The sequence below is a fragment of the Dipodomys spectabilis genome, unplaced genomic scaffold, assembly GCF_019054845.1.
Source record: "Dipodomys spectabilis isolate Male_0828 unplaced genomic scaffold, ASM1905484v1 ptg000515l, whole genome shotgun sequence".
Lineage (NCBI taxonomy): Eukaryota > Metazoa > Chordata > Mammalia > Rodentia > Heteromyidae > Dipodomys > Dipodomys spectabilis.
The window spans coordinates 1944008-1958732 of NW_024871192.1; the positions used below are offsets into that span (position 1 = coordinate 1944008).

At 37.3% G+C, this 14725-nt stretch overlaps 1 pseudogene; it reads left to right on the top strand.

Annotated features, from left to right (window-relative positions):
- The first annotated feature begins 14030 nt into the window (after window positions 1-14030).
- Window positions 14031-14130, top strand: LOC122099464 (annotated as a pseudogene).
- The last annotated feature ends 595 nt before the right edge of the window (window positions 14131-14725 follow it).

The window sequence follows — 14725 nt, forward strand, 5'->3', positions numbered from 1 at the left end:
AAGGCAAAGAACATAGCTAGCAAGATCGATAGAAAGCCCACTGATTTGGAGAAGACCTTCACTAGCCATAGAACAGACAAGGGTCTCATATCTAAAATATACCTGGAACTCAAAAAATTAAATACCCCAACAACAAATCCTCAGAGAAACAAATGACCAATAAATAAGTGGGCTAAAACTTAAAGGGAAACTTCTCTGAAGAGGAAAGAAGGATGGCAACATATGAAGAAAAGTTCAACCTTTCTAGCTATAAAAGAAATTCAAATCAACCCAACATTGAGGTACAACCTCAGCCCAGTTAGAATGGCTATAATCAAGAACTCATAACAACAGATACTGGAAGAGATGGGAACCGAAAGGAATCTTACTGCATTGTTGGTGGGCGTGTAAACTTGTTCAACCACTTTGGAAAGTAGTATGGAGTTTCCTCAAAAGACTCCACATAGAGCTCCCCTATTTCCCAGCAATCCCACTTTTGGGCATTTACCCAAATGATCACAAACAAGGCCATACTAAAGCTACCAGCTCAACTATGTTTATTGCAACATTATTTACCATAGGTAAGATATGGAACCAACCCAGATGCCCCTCATTAGATGAATGGATCTAAAAAATGTGGTAGATACACACAATGGAATTCTATGCCTCTATCAGAAAGAATGACATTGCCCCATTTGTTAGGAAGTAGAAAGACTTGGAAAAAATTAAGTGAATTAAGCCAAGTCCAAAAATATAGTTCCCATGGTTTCCTTTATTTGCAATAACTAGTATATTTTTGAGACAAGCAGAAAAGGTAAGTTAAGTTCATGTTAGGTGTAATGAACCCCAAGATAAGTATTGAAATGTTTTTTTTTCTTTCTTGCAATTGTTTCTAACATATTTATAGTATTATTTCTTTGTTGCTTTTTATGTCCCTCCCCCATGGTATAACCCCATCCTTCCATTTTATTTGATGTTGGTATAATTTGTTGAGGCAATGGGCAAAAACCAACCTTTAAATAGGGATACATTGGACCCATTGCAACAATGAGCTATACAAATCATTATGTCCAATAAGGAACTTAACTTTTGCCAGGGACAGGGTGTTGCAGGGGTGGAGAGGGGAGATGGGAAGGGATGAGAAGGGGAAACAGGAGGAGGCAACAATGCTTGATAAGAAATGTACACATTACCTAGCCCATGTAATTGTAACCCCTCTGTATGGTATTTTGCAAAAAAAATTTTAAAAAGTTTGTCAGAGGGGCTGGGAAGGTGGCTCAGTTGTAGAGCGCTTGCCTTGCATGCTCAAGGCCCTGTGATAAGATGTCATCAATGTAATAAATGAAAGGGGTTTTATCACAGTACAATCAATGATAAATAAATGAATAAAACAAAAAATACAAGAACAACCACACCAAACATGTATGGACTGAATATCTATAGGTAAGTATAAATCCTATCTTTACAATTTATCTAAATAGTATGTTTCCAGGACTGGGGCTTGAATTCAGGACTAGTGAACAGGCATGAGTTTTTGTATGGTGATCTTCCCCTTCATCCACATTGCTCCAGATTTACCCAGATCCTGAGTTCAAATCCAAAGCCTGGAAGAATAAGCAGCGTGAATTGCAAGCCAGGGAGCTAAATGTTTATATTTTATTTTTCTCAATATGGCGCTTGAACTCAGGTCTTGGCAACTCTGCCTCAGCTTTGATCACCCTACCCTGGGGTGCAACCACTAGATCTACGGCTCCTCCTGGGATCCTAGACCCCCAGGCCTTGCAGGGAAAGCAATGCAGAGAAAAAATATGGCCTTTTTCTGTTTTCTTCCTTTGCATGGTGACGCTCATGGGTCTGAATGACACTGATGCAAAGGGTAATTCACCTTTCATTGTTACGTGGCAACATAGGCCCTGATTTCGAATCCCCATCCTGACACCAACCAATTTCAGGAGATACTAAGAAAATGGTTGCCATCCATAAGATTAACAATGGAATGTTGTCAAAGTCACGGTTGAATGAATTGATCATAAATGATGCTCCTATAAAATTAGACAGCTTCATTTCAGGAGGCTGATTGATTTCATTTAATATTTATTAAGCTTTGAAAGAATATTATTACTTAAAGGAACACAATAATATCAGAACACTGATTTCATTAATAATTTAAGGATGAATACAATTAATTAATTACATTACATTAATTACATGGATGGAGTATTAATACCCAGGAATTGGTAAGAATGTATAGATGAATAATGTAAAGGCATCTCTGACACTCTATAAAGATATATATATTTATTAGTGTACTTCCATCTGCATGTCAATATTTTCTTATTTTGGTAACCCTTGGTGCTTGATCTGAGGTCATGGGAACAGCCTGTCAGCTCAATTTGCCCCAGGATGGCATGCTAACACCCATTCATGAATTGGGCCTTGTAGGCTTGTATGCCTTGAGTTCAGATGCCAGCACTCCCAAAAATGAATCGTGGAGTAAGAAGATGATGGTGACACATGTTTTCCTTTTCTGTGAAAATCCTGGGTGTCAGGTATGAAGTGGAATACATATGCAGACATATATCCTGTGTAATCAATGTAATCAAAGTTTTATGTTCCATAATAGTCAATAAAATAACAGGTCAATACATGAATAAAACAAAAAAAAATAAAATAACTACACTCTATGCAATATGGAGTCATATGTGAATTGTACATGAATAGGAAGTTTTCTAGTGGTGGGGATCTATTTCAGGCCCAAGGAGCAGACCTGAATTTCTTGACTTCAAGGAGGCCAGCTTCCCATTCCCACACAGTGCAACAGACTTACCAAGACCATGAGTTCCAATCCCAGTCCTGGCAGAAAAATGGCACCTTTGCAGTATGTGAGGCCCAATTCTTAGATATTTCATTATGCCTCCATTTTATGAATGTGATTTTTAAATGCTTACTAAAGAATTAACTAAAACTAAAATCAGTGTCCTATAATATAATTGTGTATAATTTTATCCTAGAATCATTCAAGAACTGCCCATTCAATCATGACATACATCACATTCCATTGATATTCATATGGATAGGAATGAGTTCCTTAGGATCTCCTGCCATTTGGAGATGGCAGGACCAAGAGTCCAACTGTGAGCTCCAGCTCCCACCACTTCAACCTGGGGATTGGGTACGCACCAGTCTGTCCAAGAATATCAGCAAGACCAATGATTAGGCAGGCAGCAGTGGCTCTCAACAGTCCTCCTTGATACTTACAAGGCTGTGATGGGAGGATCATGGTCAAACTGATCCTAGGCAGGAATGTCCTTGAGTCGCCTGTCAAACTTCAGTGTCAACAAAGCCAGAAGCCCTGGGTTCCAGTGTGGAGGGCAAGCCTTGAGCAAAAGCAGCTTACAGACTGTGCCCAGATCCTGTGTTCAAGGTCCAGGTCTGGCAACACACAGACAGACACAACAATCTGTGCAGCAGCCATCCAGCTAAAGCAGATCACCCTCTTGTCTCCAACTCAATTGGACATTGGTCCCTGGGTAAAGGGCTGCGGGAGCTGCTGTCTTCTCGTCTCCGCCCATGCTGCTTTCATCACAGGATTCTGGCCACACCCCCATTCTTTCATGGTTCTTTCTGACCAATGGGATACAAGAATGGTGGCCAGGCCCACATTCCATGCTGCCCAGTAGCACCCGGGATTCCCTCTGTTAGTTTACAAAACTACCAGCAGTTGAGGAAGGGAGAGGTGGCTGAGTGTTGAGGAAGACTCAAGCAACTTTGGAGTAGAGTAGGAAATTGAGATGCCTGCCCACACCCTGGCTTCCTCCTCCCCTTCTCAAGGTGTAGGATTTCAAACCTCAGCCAATGGTGCACTGCCAGCCCGCTTAAAGCCCTGACCTGGTCCCTGGCCCTGGTTCTCTGCTCTTGGCCCATGTGTTTGCAATGCCAATGCCATTGCTGCTTGACCCACCTGGAGCAGCCACCAGCAGCTTCTCCCAGCAGCACAGGTGAGTGGCTGCCCCCAAATCACCACTACCTGGGGTCAGACACCCCTCTGGGGGCACCATGCAAACCTTCTGGTTTCCTCTCCCTGGCTCTGAAGAGCCACCTTTCTGTGTTGGGCATTTCTGAAACAGAGACTCAATATATGCTCTGGCTGGACTGGATCGAGGTCCTCCTATCTGGTCCTCTGTAGTTGGGATGGTAGACATGTAGCGCCATGTTCAGTTATCGATTTAGATGGATTATCCCAAACTTTTAGTCCACAGCATCTGATTTTTGACCAGAGGTGAAGCTCTGGGTAGGGCCGCAAAAATCAGACCTCATTCTCCTCACAGAATAGTTTTGAGGAAACAAGGGATTTATACAGAGGGATCCCTGCAGCATGGCTTGGCACAGAGGGAGTGGCCTTCAGAGAAGGTTCTCAGAAATTCTGTGAGCAAATGATAGGAAGATACCCGGAAAGGGTTCAGGTGGGGCCAGTTATTAATTGTGCAACAGGTGAGGATTATGAAACAAAACATTTCTCTCTTTCATCATTACCTTATCCCCATGAGGAAGGGGATGCTTCACTGTATTGAGTTTTGCAGCTGGGGAAGCCAAGGCACAGAGAAGCCAGGGGAACTTCTTATGACTGCAACTTCACAGGAAGTTCGGCATGACTTCACTATCATGCTCCCAAGGACAATGGGTGCTATTCAATCCACTTCTTGTGGTAGGTAGTCCACTTCTTGTCAGTTGTGTGGCTTGAAGCCTAGGCATGGGCGCTCTTCCTGAGCTCCTCAGAAAAAGGCTAGTGCTCTACCACTTGAGCCAACAGCACCACTTCTGGTTTTCTGGTGGTTCTTTGGAAATAAGAGTCTCATAGACGTTCCTGCCGGGGCTGGATATGAACCATGATCCTCATATATCAACCTCCTGTGTAGTTAGGATTAGAGTTCTGAGCCACCGGCACCCAACTTAATTGTAATTCTGACTTTTCTCTCTCTCTTTCACAAGACCTGGTTGAATGGGTGCTGGAGAAGGGGGCATAGCATCACCATGTGGCTGGAATCCAAGGTGACCATCTCATCCTGGAGGTGGGTTGTGGGTCAGGAGCTATTTCGCTCAGACTTGAAACAGCTCCCTGAGGTAAGCCCCACTGTGCCCTGGCTAGACCGTGAAATACATTGTCCATCCAGCCTACTGGACTTATTGTATTGTATTCCTTTGTACATCATTTTCTAGCACCTGGCTAAACTTATGATACATAGTTATGGAATGAAAATGTAATGTTTTCTTAAGAAAGTCATTTAGGGTTCTGGGAATATGGCTTCATGGTACAGTGATTGCCTAGCACGCATGAAACCCTGGGTTCAATTCCTCAGTAACACATAAAAAAGAAAAACACTGGAAGGAATGCTGTGCCTCAAGTGGTAGAGTGCTAGCCTTAAGAAAAAAAATAGCTCAGGAATAATTACTTACCCTTGAGTTTAAGCCCCTGGACTGGCAAAAAAAATTATTAAATGGAAAATAAAGAATGCATACTTGAAATATATAATAGCTCCTTCCGTACTGACACTTGAAAATAGTCCCTAATTCATGTACTATATTTATGTTAGGATACTGTGTTGAAAAAAGTTTTGTTCATTAAGTCACAGCAATTAATGACAGGAATGTGCTTAGATGTCGGCTGAAGATTAATTCTGGAAATTCAGGATTCCAGGATTTTGTGTCATCACTGCTAATCACAAAGGGAAAAGTAGTCTAAGTGTGATTTTGAAATCTTTTTGGTCAGTTTTGGCACCAAAAAGGCAGAGGCTAATTAATAGTTGTGAAAGAAAATAAGGAATAACTCCAGATGGAAGGAAAAAACGATAGTAAAAAATGCATACCAGAAACTGGTCTAGAGAACCATTTTTGGTAATTGAAGAACTAGTTGTCAACTAGGCTTTTCCTCATTGCCTTCAGCATTCTAAATCTCTTAGGCTAGTTCTTAATCTCTGTGTGGTAAATGTATCTCCTTCTATGCTGTTCTTTCACACCTTATCTCCTTTGTTTTCTAAAAATCTCAGTCTTTCTATATTTCTCTATGAACATTTCCTGATCATAAATACACCTATACAGATGTCACAAGATGCTAATGTAAGGGTCCCATAGCTCATGACTCATTAATGTAACAAAATGGAAAAGGAGGACATATTTACTGCTACCTCAATTTTTCTGAAAAGCTGCAATGTCATCATTTGGTTAAAATTTCCATTCTTTGTGTACACAGTGTCATTCAGTTCACATAAATACAAATATGAAATGGGTGCTGGTGGATTACACCTGTAATCATAGTTACTCAGGAGGTTGAGAACAGAGGATTGTGGTTCAAACCCAGCCTTGCCAGGAAAGTCCATGAGACCCTAATCTTCAATTAACCACCAAAAAATCGGAAGTGGTGCTGTAGCTAAAGTGGTAGTGCGCTCAACTTGAACTGAAGACCTGAGGGACAGTGCCCAGGATCAGAGCTCAAACCCCACAACCAACAAAAAACTGAAATATGACTTTAAGTTTCCCCAAAAGGAATGACAAGATAAATAATCTTCCCAAGAAAACAAAATTAATTCCAAAATGATTCAGTGCACCTACTTTTGCAGAGTTATGTTATGGATTCTTTGCTGGACATATTCTCTAAAACCAAATCGTTTAACTAGGGTTACAGGTGGACCCATTGCAACAATGAGATGTACAAGTCGTTATGTCGAAAAACGAACTTTACAACTTTGGTGTGGGAGGAGAATGGGGTGGGGGAGAGGGGGAGTATGGGAAGGGATGGGAAGGGAAGGGAAGGGGAAACAAAGAAGAGGCAACAATGCTTAATAAGAAATGTACTCGTTATTTTGCCTGAGTAATTGTAACTCCTATGTACGGTATTCTCACAATAAAAGAAAAAGAAAAAAATGTCAAATATTAGCTTTACAATAAACTTCATCTAATATTTCTTGTTGGAAAAGAGACATCTATACAATTGATGTCACTTGGCTTTCTTACTATCTTAGTTCGAAGCCAACCCTGGCAGGAGAGTCTGTCAAAATCTTATCTGTAATTACACAGCAAAAAAGCCACAAGTGGAGTTTTGGTTCAAGCAGTAGAGTACTAGCTTTGGGGCAGGTGTGCAGGAAAGAAAAATGTTCAGGGACAGGATCCAGCCTATGAGTTCAAGCCCCATAACCAACACAAACTAAAAAAACAAGCAAAAAAACCCCAGATATTTCATTGGGACCCTCTTTAAAGGAGTACTGGTCTGAGAAGAGGCTATTTGCTGATGATACTCACTGGATGCTTTTTTGGAATCCTTATTGCTCTGGAGAATTTAGGACCAAACAAAAAGAATTGATAACTGACTCCTGCAACAAGAGAATCATCTCAGGGGTGAAATATCCATCCATAAGACACTTTAAAACCTCCATGTCTTTATTTTTTTGCAGTAGGATGTTTTTTTATTGGCGGGGGGGGGAACAGTTGTGGTCCTGAACTCTAGGCCTGGGCGCTGTCCCTCAGCTCTTCAACTCTACAATTTGTGCTACAGCACCACTTCTGGCTTACTTTTTGCTTATGTGTTGCTGAGGAATTGAACCTGGGCCTCATGCATGCAAGGCAAGCGCTTTACCACTGAGCCACCTTCCCAGTCCCTGCAGTAGAACATATTTAAATCAACGTTATTTCCTTTTGTTCTATGCTAGCCTTCAAATGACACATTATTTCTCTTTGTAATACTCTCAACTAGAAGTTTACAGAAAAGTTATATATGAGTAAAAACACACACGAAAAAGTCAGGGACAGAGTTCCCTTCAAGCCTTGGGTTTTTTTCTTGTACAGTCAAAAGGAAAGCACAAGTTAACTTGAACTTTGTCAATCCTCTATGTTCCATTCCTCTCCTGGGATCAGTTTCCACATCCAGTAACAGTTACTTTCAGGAACAATCTATGGTGCTACCTGAGGTATAATGAATGTTTTCTTGCTTCACCGAAATAACACAAGGACACCCTGACCTGAGGTAACAGGTGTTTCAGAGACAACTTAGTTAAGAGAAAATATGAAATTATATTGCTTATAAATACATTATCCATGAGTATATTGAGTTCAAACTTTTGAAATTCTCTATAAATTAAGGCGAATTTTAAATGGGAAGAAGTTTCTCAGATCATTTTTTTTTGAGTGTATGTGCTGCACATTATTTTCCAAGTGTACATGAGTTAACAGTAAGGAAACAATAGCAATAATAGGAGAAAGAGAAATTTTGTGTTTAAGTGTAAGGGTTCAATACACTATAGAAGATTCTACAAATAAGACAACATTGAAACAATAAAGCCAAGTCCAGTATGTAGATTTATGAGAGTGATACAGAGAAAGCATTACTCCTACATAGAACATGAAGTATGAGGCCACTCCCCTTCTAAATCACGCTTGCTCATCATGCAACGTTGTAGAGAGTAGAATGGAAGCATAATTAAGTTTCCAATGCAAATCAGATATAAGAGCATGAACTTAACTGGAAAAAAAATCCATCCTGAGAGAGCAGGGATTATACTAATCATGAACTGTTGGATAAGACCACATTTTTTTCTTTCCTTTACTTATATATTTTATTTTTGGTGGTGGTCTTGGCACTTGAACTCTGGGCCGGGGAGCTGTCCCTCTGGTATTCAGCTCAAGGCTAATGCTCTATCACTTGAGCCACTGTGCCACTTTCAGTTTTCTTGTAGTTAATTGGAAAAAGAGTCTCTGGGACTTTCCTGCCCGAGCTGGTTTGAAAACTATCCGAAGATCTCACCACCACCCAGCTTAAGATCACATTTCTCACAGTGTACACTCAGCATATGTAATGTGCATGTTCATCTATCTTTATATGAATTCTTGAGTTAAAAATCTATGCTACACCTTAGCCTTTACACTCACAAAATGTTTGTAAATTGTTATTACTGGAGAAATAAAACTTAAGAATGTAAAGAAGTCTGGGAAGTTCAGTTTTCATCCAGCCTGAGCAGAACAGTCTTTGAGAAACTATCTATAATTAACCAGCCAAAAGTTGGATTGGAAGAATTGTTCAAGCATTGGAATACCAGTCATGAGCAAGATTACTGAATAAGAGCTTGAGGCTTTTGCATACATACATACAGACATACACATACATAGAGGCACTTATATTTGCACACACAAATACACAAATGAAGCAAATATCAGAATATGTAGAAAAGTTAGAAAACAATAGAAAATATGTCCTGTGTAAGACTAGAATCAAGTGATAATTTTTAATGTTAGAAAGTCCTCAAGTGAACGTTCTTCAAAACGTTTAAAACTGTTACATAGATAGGGACCAGAGATAGTAAGAGAGTCAAGTAATCATTATTAAAGGGATCGAATCCATGGCTGTCTGTTTAATTGGTCATTCCTTAACAGAACAAAGGTGGGTTAAGTTGTTAAGGGGAGGGGGACCCAGAGACATTCTTTTCATTCCAAGAACTGGGCTGGTTGGAGCCAAGGATTTTTTTTTCTATAATCCCTAAAACAAAAACAAAACCTGTAAAGAAGCTGTCCCAGCTCGAGTCTCCTCTCAGAACCTAGTTCAATGGGCTTTGAACTGTAATCTTCCAACCTTAGCATCCTCATTATGTATGATAGTTTAAAAAGTATAAATATAAATAATATTTGCAAGAATACCAGTAGAGGAAAAATGATGCAACACAGTTAATTGCGGTGTTATTTCCAGAACACGGAAGGCATCACATTAGGAGAGGTGCAGTGTATTTTCACAATGGAGATTAGCTATTCTTGATGTGAATTAAGGGAAATTTGAGGTGCACCCTAAAAGTTGGAAACTGTTGGTCTAGGATGACTTTATGGCATAAATCATAGAAATAATAGCTTAATCTGAGAAACAACTGCTACTCTTGAAGAATTAATTATAACATGCTTCATAGTTTTATCCTATACCAGAATGTGGCTTTTTTCTGTTCACTTCTCAGTCTGTAACACCCCATTGGAAAATGCATCTATTGCAGAATTACATAACATGCAAACAGGTATATTTTGAATCTCTCATGTACAGAATGTTCAGAATTTGAAAATGAGTAGTTATTAATCATAGGAATTTTGAAGAACACATACATTCTGTCCTCTTGACAACTTATTTACTTTTAAAAGTTATGGGTTTCCATAGAATTAAACTGTTTTCTGTTTTAGTATAAGAAAGTACTAAATTTATTCTATTTTCAAAATATTGGCATGTATATTGTGAAAAAATTGTCTAGTTGGATATCATTGAAGTTGATCAACCTCTGATAAAGAAGAGGTAAATAATTCAAATTAGATGCCAAATAATACCGATTTTTAAAATTTACTACATAAAGAATAATATTTACAATACCAAAACAGTGAAATTTTATTTCATCAGCTTATATTTTAAATTTAATTTTAATGTGAAAATGAAGTGCAGTGGGGTTACAGCCATTGTAAGGTAGTGAATATATAAATTTTCAAACTTGTTATCCCCTCTTTAATCTTTCTCACAATTTTTCCTTCATCCCAATATCCCTCACAAGTTGTAATGTACATTTCCAACTTATTGTCTTGTGAGTATTGCTATTGCATTGGTTTGCCCTTTGTCCTTTGTCTCGCCATTTTGTTGTTCCTGTTCCCTTCCCTAATTAATGTAAATGTATACACAATACACAGGGCACCAAAATCAAACACCCCAGGGGATAAACCATAGGGGAAAATCTCAAAGAAAATAGAAATCACATAGTACATCAAAAACAACAACTGCAAATAAATATCTCTCCATATCTTGGAGTTCATGTTGCTCAGCATCAGCTTATATGGTCATATATACGCATAACAAAGCCACTAAAAAATAATAGTTTCATGGACACTATATCATGCAAACATATGTTAACTGTTTTTGATGGTAAAGGTGGAATTAGGATTGTTGAATTCGCGATTCTCATAAAGGAATTTCAAAAGAGTTTTAAATTTAATGACAGGTAAATTTTAATTGTTCAAACTTTTTAACAACTTAGCCTATCAAGAAAATTTAAAATTGCCTGGGAAAATAGGCTTTCATGCAAAGAAATCCATGGAGACTTAGCTGAGAGGGAGCAATGTGGGCGAATATGGCTCATTTTCACACTAAACAAACAAACCTCACAAACCTTGCAGTAAATCCTTTAGGTTCCCTTGAGAATTTTCCTTACCCAGGAAATGTACTCTCACTGTGTGAAACAAGGTTGCAGTGGAATTTAAATTCAAAGTTCTTAAAAAAAAAAGACATCAAAATTTGTGAATTGACATTTAATTACCAAACATAATTCTCTGAAAAAGAAGGAAAGATATAATTCAAAATGACTTGATTTTATTAAAAGTATGAGAAAAGAGTAGTGAAGAGAGATGAGAGAAACCATAGAGGACTGTTTTCTCTCCAGTGTTGTAATGGGTTCCTGATATTGTTTCTTCCATTCTATTTTCACAAGCTATCAAGTGTGGCTGAGGACTGGAGTAACCAGTTCAGACAAACAATACACACAGAAGAAAATATTTCCAGTACATGTAGATGATTTATAACCTTTAACAATCTATTTATATCTGTTCAAAATTCTCCCCTACCACAAACTGTATTCTTTGAACATCTTTGTTTGCTTTTCCAAAGACTGCCTTTCATTAACTGCTTAAAATTTTGTGAGATCATATACACACACTTTAGAGATTGCTGTTTGGTGGTGATTTTTGTGTGTTTTTGTTTGTAGTTGTGTTTTTAACTGAATTTCAAAAGGTTGTGCAAGTGTGTTACAATTAAATATGTCTATCTAATTTTCAAATGCTCCTGGATCAGAGTCACTCCTTCTATCAGTCTGAACCAACCCTTTCTCCAAGATTTATTTCAGATTTACCACTTCCTTTATTACTTGTGTACATTGAGTATTCTAGCTGTACTTGCCTCTTTTCCATTTTTCATTCATTTTATGTCTTTACTATTATTTCTTTCTGGTTTCAACTTCCTGATAGTCATTCTGTTAAACTGTCTGTTAATAATTTGAAAGGTTTATATACTTTCCATGGAGTTTCAATCCTGCATACACTTGAACTGCAATAACAATTTGCAAGACTGGAGACGTGAAGAACCTAGACCTGATTTTATTCTCATCTTTTTGGAAGATTAATCTTTAGTCAACAAGGAAGTTTAAAAATCGCTTAGAAATTATAGCTAACTACCAGTTTTTATAAATGGCTTTGTACAATGGTGTGTGATTATTTTATTTTACATGGGATGATATTTTCTACTAGCTATAAGTTTTGGAAAAAGAAGAAAACTAATATTTACTACTGTAGAGGAATATGATAGAAATAGAAGACAGATTTTATGTTTGTCACATCTATGATGAGTACCCATATGCAAAACTTAAAGTCATATTCCTTGCTAGGTTAGACAGATAGGGAAAACATATGATAAGGCAACACATGATAAGGCAACTATTAGTGACTTTAAACTTTACCTTCTTATGTGATGAAATTTACTTTATTAGCTAATATTTGGGTTTGAATCATGGAAGGCTGATCTATTTAACAGATTTCTGGAAGGCACCTACTGAACAACGCAAATGGTGGGAGATACTATTTCTACACTTTAATGAATGATTGAACTTACTTGGCATTTATGCTTGGTAAATAAATCATCTCTATGGTAACTTGATTCCTACACTTGAAAAACTTTTAATGTCATTATTTTCTACTTGTCAAGTGTTATTTTGGTGAATAAGATTTTTAAAATTTATTTGAAAAGGAATATACCTTCAGAATATTAAATGTAGGCTATCATTGGTTTGAGAATGATAACATTTTTATACTACAGAACTAAGTTTTACTGAAGTACCAGTGTTTTGAAGCACTAAGGATCTTCTCAATTAATGGTTTTCTAAATTATATTTGACTTCTAAGTCAAGTTTTCCTAGCCTTGGTAGAACAATTATGGATCTATCATTCCAGGAATTATTTTTGGCCTACTTATGCTGGACTGAAATCTTTCATTTATCATTAGGAGAGGGGTATAAAAATAATTTGTGACATTTGTGATTTTGTTTACTCATATGGGCTGGTCATCTGTAAATTGAAAGTTTGAACTACAGTAATTTCTCTCATATTTTGTGATCTCATCTTTCATTTTAAGTTGCCTTACATTTCACAATTGCTTACTACTAATTCCTACAAGGAATTGGGGCGCTGAAATATTATAGGAAATTAGAAATTGAGATGGGTCTTCAATTACTTTTCGTTAGCATGTTGCATGGGCCAAGGTCAGAAGTCTTGACCTTGCTTTCTGATGATGCGGATAACTGGGACCTTGTATCCTCAGACCCGTGGATACTACCTGGTTGGATGGTAGACAGACCAGGATATTATGTAAACATGCATATGAACAATTTTTTCATCTTCTTGGCTTTACCTACTTTTGAAATGATAGGTATAATAAACAATTATATTTTGATAAAATACCTTCTATTCTGAACAATTCGGTCTAAACTGGGAATCTCTCTCTGAACCCTTGTAACTAAGATTAGTTTTGTTCCAGTAAGACAATCTATGCTGTCAGAGTAAATATTCTGGTTGGTTTGTTCCTACATGGAAGAAGGGTAAAGGGTCTGGAAGACATTTGTGCCAGTGAGACTTCGTTGCGAAATTTTAAGCTGCAGAAGTTTAGAAGTAGCTCTTAAGCAAGGCTTACTTTGAATCCATTAGCTCCACAAAGCTAACTCAGTTGATAAGTAAGTACTTGAAAAGCCATCACCTTTGGACTTAGCTATAAAGGCTTCAAAATATGATCAAATTTAAAATGAAAATGACAGTATAGTCATTGACAAAAATTGCAAATGTGAGTAATCCACCAAATAATATAAGTTTTTCCCACTAAACACAGAAATTTAGAGAAATAAGATCAATAGCATTTTAGGAACAATAATGGTTCCTTGTTACAAATAGGCAACCAAGGATATATGCCTGTATAAAGATTACATCATGAACTACTTAAATTTAGAGGATACTACATGCTTCAGCAGCAGGTCTACCCAAATGACAACAATACAGAGATTAACATGGCACTTGCAGAAGGATGATACAAAAATTCGTGAAATATTCCATATTTTTCATTCTTCAAATGCAAGAAATGAAAAACAGTTATTAAAGAATTGATTACAAAAATACAAGTGTAACAATACATGTAATTCATAGAATTAAAGGTTAGTTTGACACCAGTGTATTAAATCTTCACTTTAGAAAGGCCCTTACATAGCATAACCTTTACAAAACTTGAAATTAGATAACATTGTCATCTTCACCCAAAGAAATAAAATACTATAAGGACCTAGGAAAAAAGGAATCTTAACTTTTTCTATATGAAATGTAATCTGAAAGGACACATTTATTAATGAACCTATATGTTATAAAAATGTAGACTTTAAAGTATTATATCTAGAAGATAATGAAATAGATTATGGACTTTATACAAACCTAGATATACTTTTTTTCAGGCAAGCACCAGGAATAACTTTAGTTTCTATACTATTCATTTCAACAGATAAGTTAAAATTTAAAAAAAAAAACACAATCTCTGCAGAAATCATTATAGATGCATAAAACAACTCTTGAATACATTTTGACATCAAAGTGAGGCAATTCACGTGGAAGAATACCATGGAATCGATGAATTTTTAAATTAAGATATTGCTGTTGCTTTTTATTA